The sequence below is a fragment of the Phacochoerus africanus genome, chromosome 3 (genome assembly GCF_016906955.1).
Source record: "Phacochoerus africanus isolate WHEZ1 chromosome 3, ROS_Pafr_v1, whole genome shotgun sequence".
NCBI lineage: Eukaryota > Metazoa > Chordata > Mammalia > Artiodactyla > Suidae > Phacochoerus > Phacochoerus africanus.
In genome coordinates, this window is record NC_062546.1 from 88,450,904 (window position 1) to 88,464,480 (window position 13,577).

The following is a 13,577-nucleotide window of genomic DNA, read 5'->3' on the forward strand; positions in this document are numbered from 1 at the left end:
CCTAGGGACCTTGATCACCTTTCACATTCACAAAACTTCATGCTGGTTCTTTACATTGAGATATTATGCTGATAGGACCCACTGAGCAGAAAGTAACAACTACTCTATTTTTAACCCATTTGCATAGCAGAGATCAGGGAATAAATCTGACAAAAATCCACTTCAGTGAAATTTCTAGGAGTCCAGTGGAGTGGAGGTTTGGGTATGTCAAGATACCCTTTCTAAGATGAAGGATAAGTTGTTGCATCTCTTGTTCTACAACCAAAAGATAGGCACAATGCCTAGTGGAACTCCTTGGATTTTTGAGGCAATACATTCCTCATTTGAGTATGGTACTGCATCCCCTTTACTGAGAAATCTGAAAAGCTACCAATTTTGAGTAGAGCCCAGAATGAAAGAAGGCTGCTGTGCAAAATCCTCTGGCACTTGATCCAGCAGATCCTACAGTGCTTGAATCATCAATGTCAAATAAAAATGCTTTTTGGAGCCTTTGGCCAGTCCCCATGGATGTATCACAGCACAGACTTTCAGGATTTTGAATTAAAGTCCAGCTCTCCTCTGTAGATAACTACATTCCTTTTGAGAAACAGATTTAATTTGCTCCTGGGATTTAATATAAATTGAATACTTACTTAATCAAGGACCATCAAATGTGACCTGTGCTGCTCATCATGAAATGACTCATCAAACCATAAGTTAGCCAAGCACGGGAGCATCTTATTATCAAGTGGAAGTGGTATATATACAATGTTAGGCTCTAGAAGGTCTGAAAGGCACAAGGAAATTACATGAAGAAATGGCCCAAGAGAAGATGACTGTGATTCCTGCTATCTCCTCTGCCCTAGCCTGCATCTGTTCCCAATGACCAGTTAGCTGAGGAAAAGAAAACTCTGGTGTGGTTAACAGAGGGTTCTACCTCTTCCTTAGGCATTATTTAAAAATGGACAGTGCAACACTCCATCCCCTTTCTGGAATATTCCTGAAAGATAGTGATGAAGAGACAGGTAGAACTTTAAGTAGTACACCCGATTGTCCAAAGGAAGGAAAAATGGCCAGAGACACAAGTCCAGACTGACCTATGGGCTGCAACCAGTAGTTTGGATGAATGGTCAAGGGCTTGGAAGGAGTACGATTAGAAAGTTGATGACAAGTAGGTCTGAGGAAGAGGCATGTGAATAGACTCAGCAAAGTTTGATCTTGGCCAAGGAAGATTTTAAAAAATAAGGCAATAGAATGACCTATTTTGTGGATAACAGTCTCTTTCCTTAGCCATTCCTGTCATTGTCCAATGGCCACAAAGTGGACATTGTGGAAGGGATGGAGGGTTATGTAGTAACTCAGTAACATTGACTTCCATTCATCAAGGACTATCTGACTACAGCCAATTCTGAGTGCCCTCTCTTCTATCAGTAGCAAAGACCAACACTGAGTACTAAATATGACACCATTCCCAGGGTAATCATTGTGGTGGCAGGTTGATTTCACTAGTCTTCTTCTATCATAGAAGGAACAGCACTTTGTTTTAATTATATTAATTCTGGATACATAGTTACTCTGAAAGTATATCTGCCTTCCTTGCATGCACAGCTTCTTCCAAATATACTCTCCATGAACTGACACAATGCCTTATCCACCATGATGGTGGTATTCCCCATAGTATTGCTTTGAAAAAAAAAGTCCCTTCACAAAAATATGAACTGTGGCAATGGGATCATGCTCATAGAATTTTCTAGTTTTGATGTGTTCCCCATCATCCTGAATAGTTAGCTTGATAGAATGGAGGAATGACCTTCAGAAGACTCAGTTACAGTGTCAGCTAGGTGGCAATAAAAGTGGTACAGGAGGCTATATATGCTCTAAATCAATATGAAATATACCCTACTGTTTCGCCCATAATCAGTATTCATGGGTCCAGGAATTAAGAGGTGGAATTGATAGTGGCGTCACTTACTATTACCCTCAGTGTCTGCTAGCAAAACTTATGCTTCCCATCCCTATGATCTCAGTCTCTGTTGGTCTAAAGGACTTAGTTCCAAAGGGAGGGATGCTTTTATTAGGAGGCAGATCAATAGTTTTCTTGAACTGGAAGCTGGCACTGCTGCCTGATCACTTTGAACTCCTTGTGTCTCTGGATCCTCAGGAAAATAAATCAGTTATACATAGCACCTATAGCACATAACCAGTTGCAGAAATCAGGACTGTGATAGTTACAATATTTATTCCTTAATGAAAAGAGACAAGTTTATCTATCAAGACAGTCTATCTATCTTCTCCTTTGTATTACCACTCCTTTTCTGTGTGGTCCAGGCTAGAACTGCTTGCTTTCTTGAATCAAATAATAAATAAACAGAAAAGCTATAATTTTCACCAACAGTTGTCCAAGCCAGACTCTTCAACAACAAAATGAAGCAACTAAGTGCTTCTTATGCTCTTAAAATTAAAGCTTATACTCTTAAATATATTAGTTAATTTAATATTCTTAGTAACCTATGGGGTATATAATGTAAATATCCTCCCTTTACAGGTGAAAAATTAGGTGCATAAAAATTAAATAACTTCACAGTCGCATGGATACACAGTGGCAGAGCCAGGCTTCAGACCCCAGGAAGGCAGCTCCAGAGTATGTGCCTTTAACCACTATGCCACACAGCCTTTCATTACTGAGCCTACTCCATCTGCCAAGAAGTGTAATTGGGTCTTGAAAGACAGGTCTGGAAGTCTGGGTGACAGGATAGGTCCTGCAGGCACTCCAGCAGATGGTGTAAAATGATAGTAACTTTCCTGGGTAACCCACAGGAGGTGGCCTGGGGAAAACTCATCCACACCCTGCTGCTGCATTGCTTCCTTCTGTCCAGGTGAGAGATGAGCTCAAACCACAGAACCTCCTTATGTCCTCCTGAGACAATGACTTGAAGTGAAAATTTGCTAAAACCTGTTGTGTTTTGGCAAACCTAACAAGACACCTGCAAATATTTCCACAGCCCTTAATTAATAAGATGGAAGCCACACAAGATCCTGAGGTGTGTGAGAGTTCACCAAAGCACCTTTCCCCCTGAGGCTTGTATACCCCAAGGTGGAGAGATCCTGAAGAAGAACGTATGCTCTGTCCATGGTATCAGTAGGAACATTGTGACTTTGGGGATAAAAGAACGGGAATGAGAGTAGTCCCACATCCTAGAATACTGGTCCATGGTCTGGCAGCAAGATCTGGAGCTCAGAATAATAAGGAGGCTTACCCTGCTCCAATCTCCACAACTATTTCTCCCTGAAGGAAGCCAGTGGCCTTGGCTCACTCCTCATTTCATGAAGCATACTCTCTAAAAAGGTCCATGGGGTACCCACTATAAATAACCCACCTCCCTCCCAGAGGTTGACCTGCAGCCTAATCCTTGCACCATGATACTATAGACAGTGACCCCAGATGACAGGATTTCAGAAACCTAGGAACATACTGAAAGCATTTCTATGTGGCAGAAAATCCTTCCCTGAGCACCCACCACCTCCTCTACATAGGTGTCCACCTTGTCCAACCAAGTCATCATTCTCAACTTGCCTCTCATAAGTCACTTGAGGACTTTAAAAATCCCATTGCCCAGGTTGCACCCTAGGCACTTAAATCAGAATCTCAGAGGCAGTTTTTGAAGCTCCCCAAGTGATTCCCACACACAGCCAAGGTTGAAAACCACTGGGCCAAGTCCTCATGAGCATTGTGGGAATGCGTGTCTTTTACCTTTGGGAGAACTTGAGTCACTCAGAAAAATTTCAAGCATCATGACCAGTCCCTGTAGGTAAATAGGGACTATAAGACTATTCACCTTTGGGGAGGAGAGGGTTCCTTTGGGCAGAATAAGAGCAAGAGGGGCATAAGTGTGTGCCTGCTCCTGAGGGATGTGGGCTCATGGTTCTCTTTCAATGAATTGTTAGAATGATCCAAGACAGCATGATGCTGAGACCTCAATGGCTTCAAAAAGATTGGTTTTTGCATGGCTTTCAGGATTGCTGTAGGTATGCTGTGGGTGTGACAGATGTTGCTCTTTGCAGAAGGAAACACACTGAGCATCTCTCTCTGCTTCTCAAAGTACTCACATCTGGGAAATCTACATCACCAGCAAAGTCTTTGCTGGCTTCTGCAGATCACTATTGGAGTAAGATGGAATTGGGAGGCCCTGGCCAGGTAAGGACACATAGAGATCCTATGATCTTGCTATGAAACTAAGACCCAGTCCTTGGGATGCTGAAATCACAACTGGAAAGTCAGAGGTGTTTAAAATGGTACATACAAATGAGAAGAACAGTCACTTGTTGAAGAAAAAAAAGGGCCAAAGACTTCCCAGGTGCCTATCACTCACTGTAGCCATGATCCTGTTCCCCAGAAAACAAAACAAAGCAAAACAAAACAGCCTTTTAAGAATCCAACACTGGGGTGAATTTGCCTGTTTTTAAAAACCTTAGAATGTGGGAGAAGACACTAACACTTATTAGTATCTCCGTTAGAAATTCCACATGGCTTAAATTATTTAATCCTCAAAATAGCCCCCAATATGAGGTAGGTATTTCCACTTCATTTACAAACAATAAAAATAGAGATGTCAAAAATTAAATTTTCCAAAAGAGAGGAAATTTTCAGAATTCTGGTCCTCTCCACCTTGGTTCTAAAACCTGGTCTTACCTCTCACCAGGCTGGAGGCTATGTTGAGGCTTAATAGTACAACTACTGCTATTATTCAAGCTAGCTTTAGGCACTGGGGATTCTGCATGGATGGATCTTAAGTAGTTCTCACCACAGCCCTGGGCCTACTCATTTCACAAATGAGAAAACTTAGTCTACCCATTTCACAGATGAAGAAACAGGCTCAGAGAAGCTAGGCTGACACCCTGAGGCCCACAGTCAGTAAACTCAGAGTCAGATCTACCCCCCAGGTCTTCACTTCTCCATTTCTCTTTAAAACCCAGGGTGATAAGGGGCTCATGGTAGAATTTCTGATGTCAGGAGGTGGCAGAGGATATATCTTAGGGTGGAGGAATAGGGAAACTCCACTGAGTTCAGGCTGCAGCATGTGGTGGATGGTTTCTCTCTCAGTCTCTACACAAGGGCTGTTGGGAACTTCAGAACTCAGAGCCTGCTGCAGACAAGGCAGTGGGCATTCAGTATACCAATAGCATGACTGTGTCCCTTACCTTGAAACATGTGTCTTTCATTGCACTGGAATCATTTTGCACTTTCCCTATAGCCAAAATTAATATCTAATTCATTGTCCTCATCAGGCTCCAATGCATTGCAAACACAGCAGTTAATATTTTCCTCTTTTGATAATGACAGTAGATAAGCACCCTCTAAAAGGTATTCAAAGGTGATAAGCACACAGGCAGCCAGGTTGCTGAGACCCATGGGCAAATTATGAATTCTTCTTATATTTTCTTAAGTTTCTAAATGAAAAAACTCTGTTCCTTTAAGGCTCATACAATTTCACTTTCAGTACCCCCCTCCCTTTGTGTCCTTTCTATTTTGGCATTTCATTTGCAAGAAGTCTCCATCTCCCTTATTTACATGTGAAAAAACTTGGAGCATCATGTGGTGAGGGTTCAGGCAGACACTGAATTCCATTCAATTCTCATTTCCTCTCTGACAGTCACCATTGAATCAATCATGTTCTCCCTGCCCTCTCTCTGACCACCTCGGAGATCCCAAATCGCTTTTCATCTCATGTGTCAATCACCCTCAGACCATGTCCACTTTTCATTACTAACACGCTGTCACATGACCCTCTAATCTGTCACTTTCTGACAGCGGTTAGTGTGCCAATTGATTTAATTAGCAATCAATTAGCTTGTTACTATTGGAAGTAATTACCTTTTATAGAGAAAAGAGTGCAGCTGTTGAGGGCAATAGAATTGCACTAATAAAACTGCATCTACTCCCTCTGTAGAGCAGAGTCACTGCACTCAAGGCTGACCAAATTATGGGTGACATACACATCTTTTGAATAGTCCATGGGGGTGTATTCCTCTCCTTACTATGTGCAAAGCTCCTCTGTCATAGATATTACCCAGAATTGGTATTTTCAGGGGAGGATTGAGTTCATGGTTTTCATTCTGGCTCTCATAGCACATACTTTTCAAAAGGCTTACGTTCTGGAGCAGGAGGAGAACTTGAAAATACACCTAGATGCTCCCTTTTCCAACAACGGTGTTATTAAAATTCAGAGAGGCTAAATGACTTGCCCAAGGTCACACAGATAGTCAGTGCTGAAGTCTTGAGGTGATATAAGCCTCATGACTTCTAGCCCCCTCTCCCCTATGTCTGGAAGAAACCTCTTTGCACCATTCCTGCACTCTCATCTCTGCATCAAGGACTAGCCACATCCACCGGGGGAACTGGGTGGGGAGGGAAAGGGGAAGGAGAAAATGAACATATCCAAGAGGAAGACCCTCACGGTGGAGAAAATAAAAGACACTGTGGTTTTAGAGTCACATTTTGGAAATTCCTGGGGAGAAAACTCTGGCATCCAAAGAGACAGGGGCACAGCGAAGTCTTGGTTAGAGCAGAAGCGTAGCGATTTTCGGCACGATTGCCTCTTCTTGTACACACAGACTTAAAACACACCCTCCACCGGTCCTGACCCAAGGCGACAGTACATTTCCCGCACATTCACTATTAAATTCAGCCTCCAAACTACTCCCCAGGCGCGAGATGACTCGCTACATTAGCTCCGTGGTGAAGGAGAGGCAGTAATGAGATGACTAAGGAGACCCGGATTCCATTCATCATCCTGTTTGCTCCAATATAAGTGTTCTTTTATCAGCACTACTGGTACTGATGTCATCACAGGAGGCATAAATCACCTCACCAGTGACAGGGTCCTATTAAGGGTCATGGCCTAAAATCATTATTGACAAATTAAGGATCACACTTGGCCATTTTGTCGGCATGCCCTCAATTGGGGGTATGGCCTGGTTCCTGTATCTGGTCAGAAATTAAATAGTCATTTAGAGTCCCCAGCAGCCGTGTGGATTAATTCAAAGAGCAGCCACCTCTTCCTCTCCCTCAAATTTGAGAAACTCACCAAAGCAAGGATCTCCTCTGTGGAGTCCTGTGTCCTTATCATATATTCTCCTCATTCCAGTGGTTGCATGGACATATCGCATGATATTATGGAGGGTATTATGGCACATTCTGGTCCTAGTTTCGCTACTGCCAGCCAGGGGCTTGTCAGAGAATTACTGAGAATTCTCATTTGGAATGCTGTCAGCTTTCTCCTTCTCTGTCACCACTTAATGTGGCTGCAGAGGACTTTTTTGGAGGGTGATGATATGTAGATGAGAAGGGGAAAGGTGAAGACTTAATACCATCATATTTTTCTATAAATTTGCTATTCTAGATTAAAAGAAAAATGGCTTCTCCTGAAATACTTGGCAAGATTAGTACCCTTATATTTTTTAGGGTGAACACAAAAGTGGATTCCTACTTAAAGTAACTTCCAATTTCTGAACTTCTATTACTCATTTTAAGAAAGTTATCTAGGCATGTCGGTAAATTTAGTACTGGTAATCTATGAATTATTGGTAGGATTTTTGCCCTCCATGAGCCATTTTAGAGGATATGGTCCAAAGTGATGCTTGAAAGATGTTTTTAAAACACCTGAATAAACAGCCTTATCAGGTCTTCACTTGGAAAGAGTCAATATTGTTAAGATGGCAGTTTGCCCCAAGTTAATTACACATTTAACATAATTCCACACCAGCATTAATGGTATATGTCTGTGTGTAGGTGAATTTCACAAAATAATTCTGTAGTTCATATGAAAGAATAAACAAGTAAAACTATGCAGGAAAATTCTATGAAGTAAGAGTCCAGAGGAACTCCTTTTTTCATTAAATCCTAAAACATATTATAAACATATAGTGATCAAAATAGTGTGGCAACAGTGCCAGAAATAGACAAGCAAAATAATGGAAAAGGAGGTCCAGAAATAAACCCAAGGATACGAATTTAGTACATAATAAATGGGGAAGAAATTGATTATTTGATAATTAGTATCATAAAACATTGACTGATACTTTGGAGAAATGATTAAATTCCTAATGCATGCCTTATAAAAACTGAACTTCTTAAAAAACTTAAATGTGAAATATAAAGCCAGAAAAGTAAGGAAGACAATTTATTAAAATTCAGGTAAAATTTTCTATAATTTTGGGAGAGGAAAGGCCTTTCTAAATATGGCACCAAGTACAGAAGCTATAAAGCAATAAAAACGAAATATTTATTTACATAATTATTATGTAAATATGACAAAACTTAAAATTAAAAGCAAACCACAAAATAAGAACACACAAAGTAGACAAAGGATATATAAAGAATGACTACTCTGATAGAAAAAAAAATTAGGCCAATGTATAAAGAGACTAGTTACAAAAATTGAAAAATGAATAACCAGTAAATCCAAGGACCACACATGTAATTGAAAAAGTATTTTTAAATAGTAAAAATAATGAAAAAAATCACTACTTTCACTTATCAAATTGGAAACGTTTAAAAATAATATACAATGTTAGTGAGTGAGGTATTGGGTACATTCCTTTCTTGCTTATGGGCATATAAATTTTTATACTGTTATTGAAAAGCAATTTGATAAGTTGCCAAAGTCATTAAAAGGTATGTTTTTCTTTGACAAGCAACCCTACTACTATAAATTTTCACTAAGAAATACTTAGATAAGTACGTAAATGTTGTTCTTAGCATATTGTTCTTGGGCTGTTTAAATGATGTTCAAAAATTGCGAAGAAACTAATTTTGCAACATTAGAGGACAAGGAAGTTCAACACAATATTATTAATTATAAAAGAAAAAAAATGGAGTATTTCCTGTTGTGGCTCAGTGGATTAAGAACCCAACATAGTGTCCATGAGGATGGGGTTTAATTCCTGGCCTCACTCAGTGGGTTAAGGATCTGGTGTCGCCACAAGCTGTAGTGTAGGTTGCAGATGTGGCTCGGATCCTGCATTGCTGTGGCTGTGGTCTAGTCTGGCACCTGCAGGTCCAATTTGGATCTGCTTATATGGAAAGATGTTCACACAGTTTTTGAACAGAAAGCAGGTTGCAAAGCATGAAAGATTTGTATGAGGGAAAGAAAACATATATACACATTATTAGAAACTTTGGTAGACTTTGATCTGAATCTCCTCTTCAGTTTAATTTACTTAACTTGAATGCAATTATGAATTTGATATTTTATATTAAATTTTTTTCTTTCCTAAAAAAGCAGTGCAAAGAATAATTTTGCTTATGTAGGCAAACTGTACATGGAAAGAAAATATTAACTCGCAATGTAATAAAGAAATGATTTCTTTGGGGGACTTAAGCTCAAACCTTCAAATTTGTACTGTTTCCTTGTGGAATTATTTGATCAAAATGAAATTAAAACCAAAAGATCCAACTGGGCCTGGTCAGCTTGCCCTGCTGTCCCAGATAACTGCTGGAACTTTCCATCATCTGCAAAAGCATCAGGCAACAATAATAACTGAAACCTTATATGCAGCTCATTCATTCATTCAGTTGATATTAATTGAGCACCTTCATTTATCCCAGTGAACTTCCTGATGGTGCAGGTTGTTTACAGCTGGAGCTCTGAACAGAATGGATGGAAGTAGCAAAGAGGCAAAGCCTGTACTGGTGCCAGGAAAGGGAGGGTGGGCATCAGAACTCAAATTATAGAGAGAACGAGCCTAAGACATGGCCTAAGTGAAAATGCAAGTGCTCTGACCATGAATATCAGCAATTACTGCATTTTTTGTTTCACTTTTTACTAATAAGCATTTCAGACATTAGAATTACAGAGAAGACAATATAAAGTAAGCCAACAATTAGGAGATAAGAATAATACATATTGGCAGTAATAATATGTGAAAAAAATAGAGAAAAATTTGGCTTCTAATTAGATGTGGAAGGTGAGAGAGAGAGAGAATTATCATTGATTTTATTTGGTATAGAATGGCACTACGATAATGTAGAAAGCTTTCATTTTTTTATACCAAAGTATACTGAAGTATTAGGAATTTGCTATCATGATATCTATAACTTACATGAAATAATTTAGTTAAAAAATGTGAAACAAAGTACTAATAATTACTGCATTTTTAAGCTAGATTTTTGTCACATGTATTCAAGAATATTAATAGATCAAGTACATAGTATTTTCAAAACACTTTCTGAGATAGGTAACTGATCCACTGTGATCCCTAAGACCCTCCACTCTGTTGGTTAGATGGGTCTGCCATACACACTGGGAAGCTGACTCCATCAGAAGTAATTTCATTTATTTTCTACATGGTTGACTGCCTTTATGAAGAGACTTGGGGAATGAGGATTGTAGGGACTGTTCTATGGAGCTCGATCTAGTGGCTTATGAGATTTCTTTCCACCAGGCTTACCCCACAGCTGATTCTGGGACCCAGAATAAAGAAGATAGGTTGGATTGGTAAACCAGAGACCATCCAAGATGGCAGGAGGCCCAATACAAGTACTGATGGATGGGAGAAGGTGTCAGGAAACTGGAAAGCTGAGGAGAAGAAATAGGAGTCAACATAAAATAGTTGCCTGGTGGCTCTTTTGGTCCAACCTGGGAGGGCAGGGATTATTGCCTTTGAGAGTTCCCACCTTCTCTGCATTGAGCTTCCCCAAACTCCAGCCACATCCAAACCTCGCCTGAAATAATCTATACTTAAGTCAAATTCTCTTTTGTCCCTTGTGTAAATCTATTTAAAATAAAAGTGTTAAACTTTGTATGCTGCCATTAAATGGAAAACCAGTCTCATTTACCATAAAGACATATTAATTATAAAAGTATGTAACTAAAGTCAAATAATAGTATTAAACACTTCCTGCTGAAGTTTCTGAGCCTAGAACTCACTGCCTCCTTGTTAAAAGGAGTGTTAACTGGAGTTAACTGAAGGCTGTAAAGACCAGAACAAATGAAGATTCTGCTTGAGCTCATTGGAAGGACAGAAAGCATTCCAAGGAAGCCATTCTTGTTCCCCTGTGGGCTTCAGTGGGTTTTAACTCTCTTTTTTTATGCAATACCTATCATATGCCTCCCTGAACACAATTACATTGTCACCCTCCCACAGTGTGTCCTTCTTCCTCAGAACATGCTGCTTGGAGGCCCAGGGACCAATGTTTCTCATAAGCTGAGATCAAGATGCTGCTTGGAGGCCCAGGGACCAATGTTTCTCATAAGCTGAGATCAAGATGCCCCAGAACAGAGGGACCTGGGACTCCAGAACCTACTCTTAGTCTCAGTGCCTGATGGTGGCCGGGGGGACAGCTGGCCTCCTGTACTGGGGATACAAGAGACAGGTTTGCCATACATGCCCCTGTGCCCCTGTGCAAAGACCCCAACTCAGAACCCATGGGACAAAGGTAATCCTTGGCACTGGTTGAGCTGGCCATCACTGGCTTTGAGAAAGAGAGGTCAGAAGTATATGTCTACAGGGAAAATTCAGGAACAGATGGAGGGGTATAATCAGGGCTGTCAGGTCAGTCACAGGTGTGGTGAGATGTCACTTAGAGCCCTGGCTCAGTGGGGCAGGAGGAGGGAGGGGGAGAGCTGGGCACTGGGACTCCTATCTCAAACCCTCCCTCCCCTCCCCCTACTCTACACACCCTGTCAGAGCCCTGGATTATCAGAGCAGGTGGGCTTGGAATGATCCTATCCCAGTCCCTCATCTTACAGATGGGAAGACTGATTGAGGACCAGTGCAGAGTGTGTCTGGTCCAAACAGGAGAGCTGGTCCCCACCTCCTGCTTCCCTAAGGGCAGGGCCTCCCAGTGATAGGCACTTGTCCACCAGCTGCTGGCCCAGCACCTCCTTTGTGCTCCACAGGCTGCCAGGTGGAAGCATGTCTCCGACTCTCCCTGGGGGACAGTTATGGCTGGTGACCTCGAGGTGAGAGGACACGCTCATCCGGTCACAGCTTTGTGTTTTTAGATCTGTCCTGACAAAACCAAACTGCAGAAAATATTCACTTTTACTTAAAAAAAATGAAATAAATTTTTTTTCTTATAGATACTGAAGACTCACAGTGCCCTCTTAAACATTTTCCCCAGTTATATGACTTCAGCCCTAAATAATTAGAACTTCCTTCTAGAGCAACTGACCCCAAATTTGCTGCTCCCTGGGCCTGGCACTCACAGCCATGCTCCCCCACTACCCTCCTCTGAGTAGAGGCAGAGAGCAGAACAAGTCCCTTTTCATTCCTACAGTGGCTCAGGTTCCCTGAACCTACCCTGTCCACAGTGATCATAAGGGCTTGAGCAGGTCGTGGCCACATCCTGCCTTTGTTTCCACCTCCGTAAATGGGGAGCATTAGATTATCAGAACTCTCAGGCTCTGTCGAGCTCTCAAATCTTGAAGACAGAGCTGCTGAGAGAGAGAGAGGAAGAAAGAAAGTGAGAAAGAAAGAAATACAGAGGGAGGGAGGGAAGGAAGGAAGGAGGAAGAAGAAGGAGGAGGGAAGGAAAAAAAAAGAAAGGAAGGAAAGAAAAGGAAGAGAAGTGATTTTCTGGAAGGATCAAGGGAGGGAACACAAATATGAGATGCTCAAGGGAGAGGATGGAAGCTGGGAAAACAGGAGGTGAGCAAATGGTGTGATGCTCACCTCCCACCACCAAAGAGCAGCTTCCTCTCCTGACTGCCCAGCCTGTGTTGGCAGGTGCCAGAGGACAAAGACACAGAAAGAGTCCTTGCCCTGGATCCTGTCATAATGCTGTGAAGGGAAGTCTGTGTACCCAGTGAGGGACTAAAGGGCAGTGCCCATCTTGTTCAAGGCCCTCACTGAATGCTGGACCATCTTCTGCTTAGCTCTGAAATGTGTGAGTACACAGCTGGACTACAAGACTCTCTCCTCCATGTCCTTACATCACCCCTGCCTGCCTCTTCCCTCAAGGGCAGGTGTTTTACCTTTCTATCTCTGTACCACTTACACCTACTACCATGCCTGGCTTATCATGGGGCATAGTCAATGATGAGTAAGGAGATGAAAGAAAGAATGGATGAAAGGTGTGAACATGTTCAGGGGATGAAGAACTCCCCAGGAGCCTTGGTTGCTTTGGAAGGTATGTGGTGTGGGGAAAGCAGAGGAGAGAACCAGATGAGGTACTCTGACTACACCATGCCAGACTAGTAACCAACCCAGAGTCATATGTTCCTGGTATACTTGACTGAATTCAAGATCTACCTGTCCTTTTGGTCATTTGCCAAGGTAGCCTGGTCCCAGGCACAGGGTATCTCATTCTTTTCCATGAAGTTCCACCGATGGCAGAGGAAAGTGAACCCCAGAGAAAGCTCAAAGCAATTCTTTTTTGAGGTGTTGAATTTTATTATTAAAAATGAACTCTAGTTGGCCTTAATAAGAAAGGATGTAGAAAAAGGGGAAGCATAATCTCTCATGATTTCACACCATTTAAAATTATTTGAATTAATAAAATCCCCTCCAAAGTCCTCATTCAACTCCTTAGAGAGAACGATTGATGACAGTTTGTCAGTTTGCTATGCATCTTTCTCAGCTATTGCCTGAGCTTT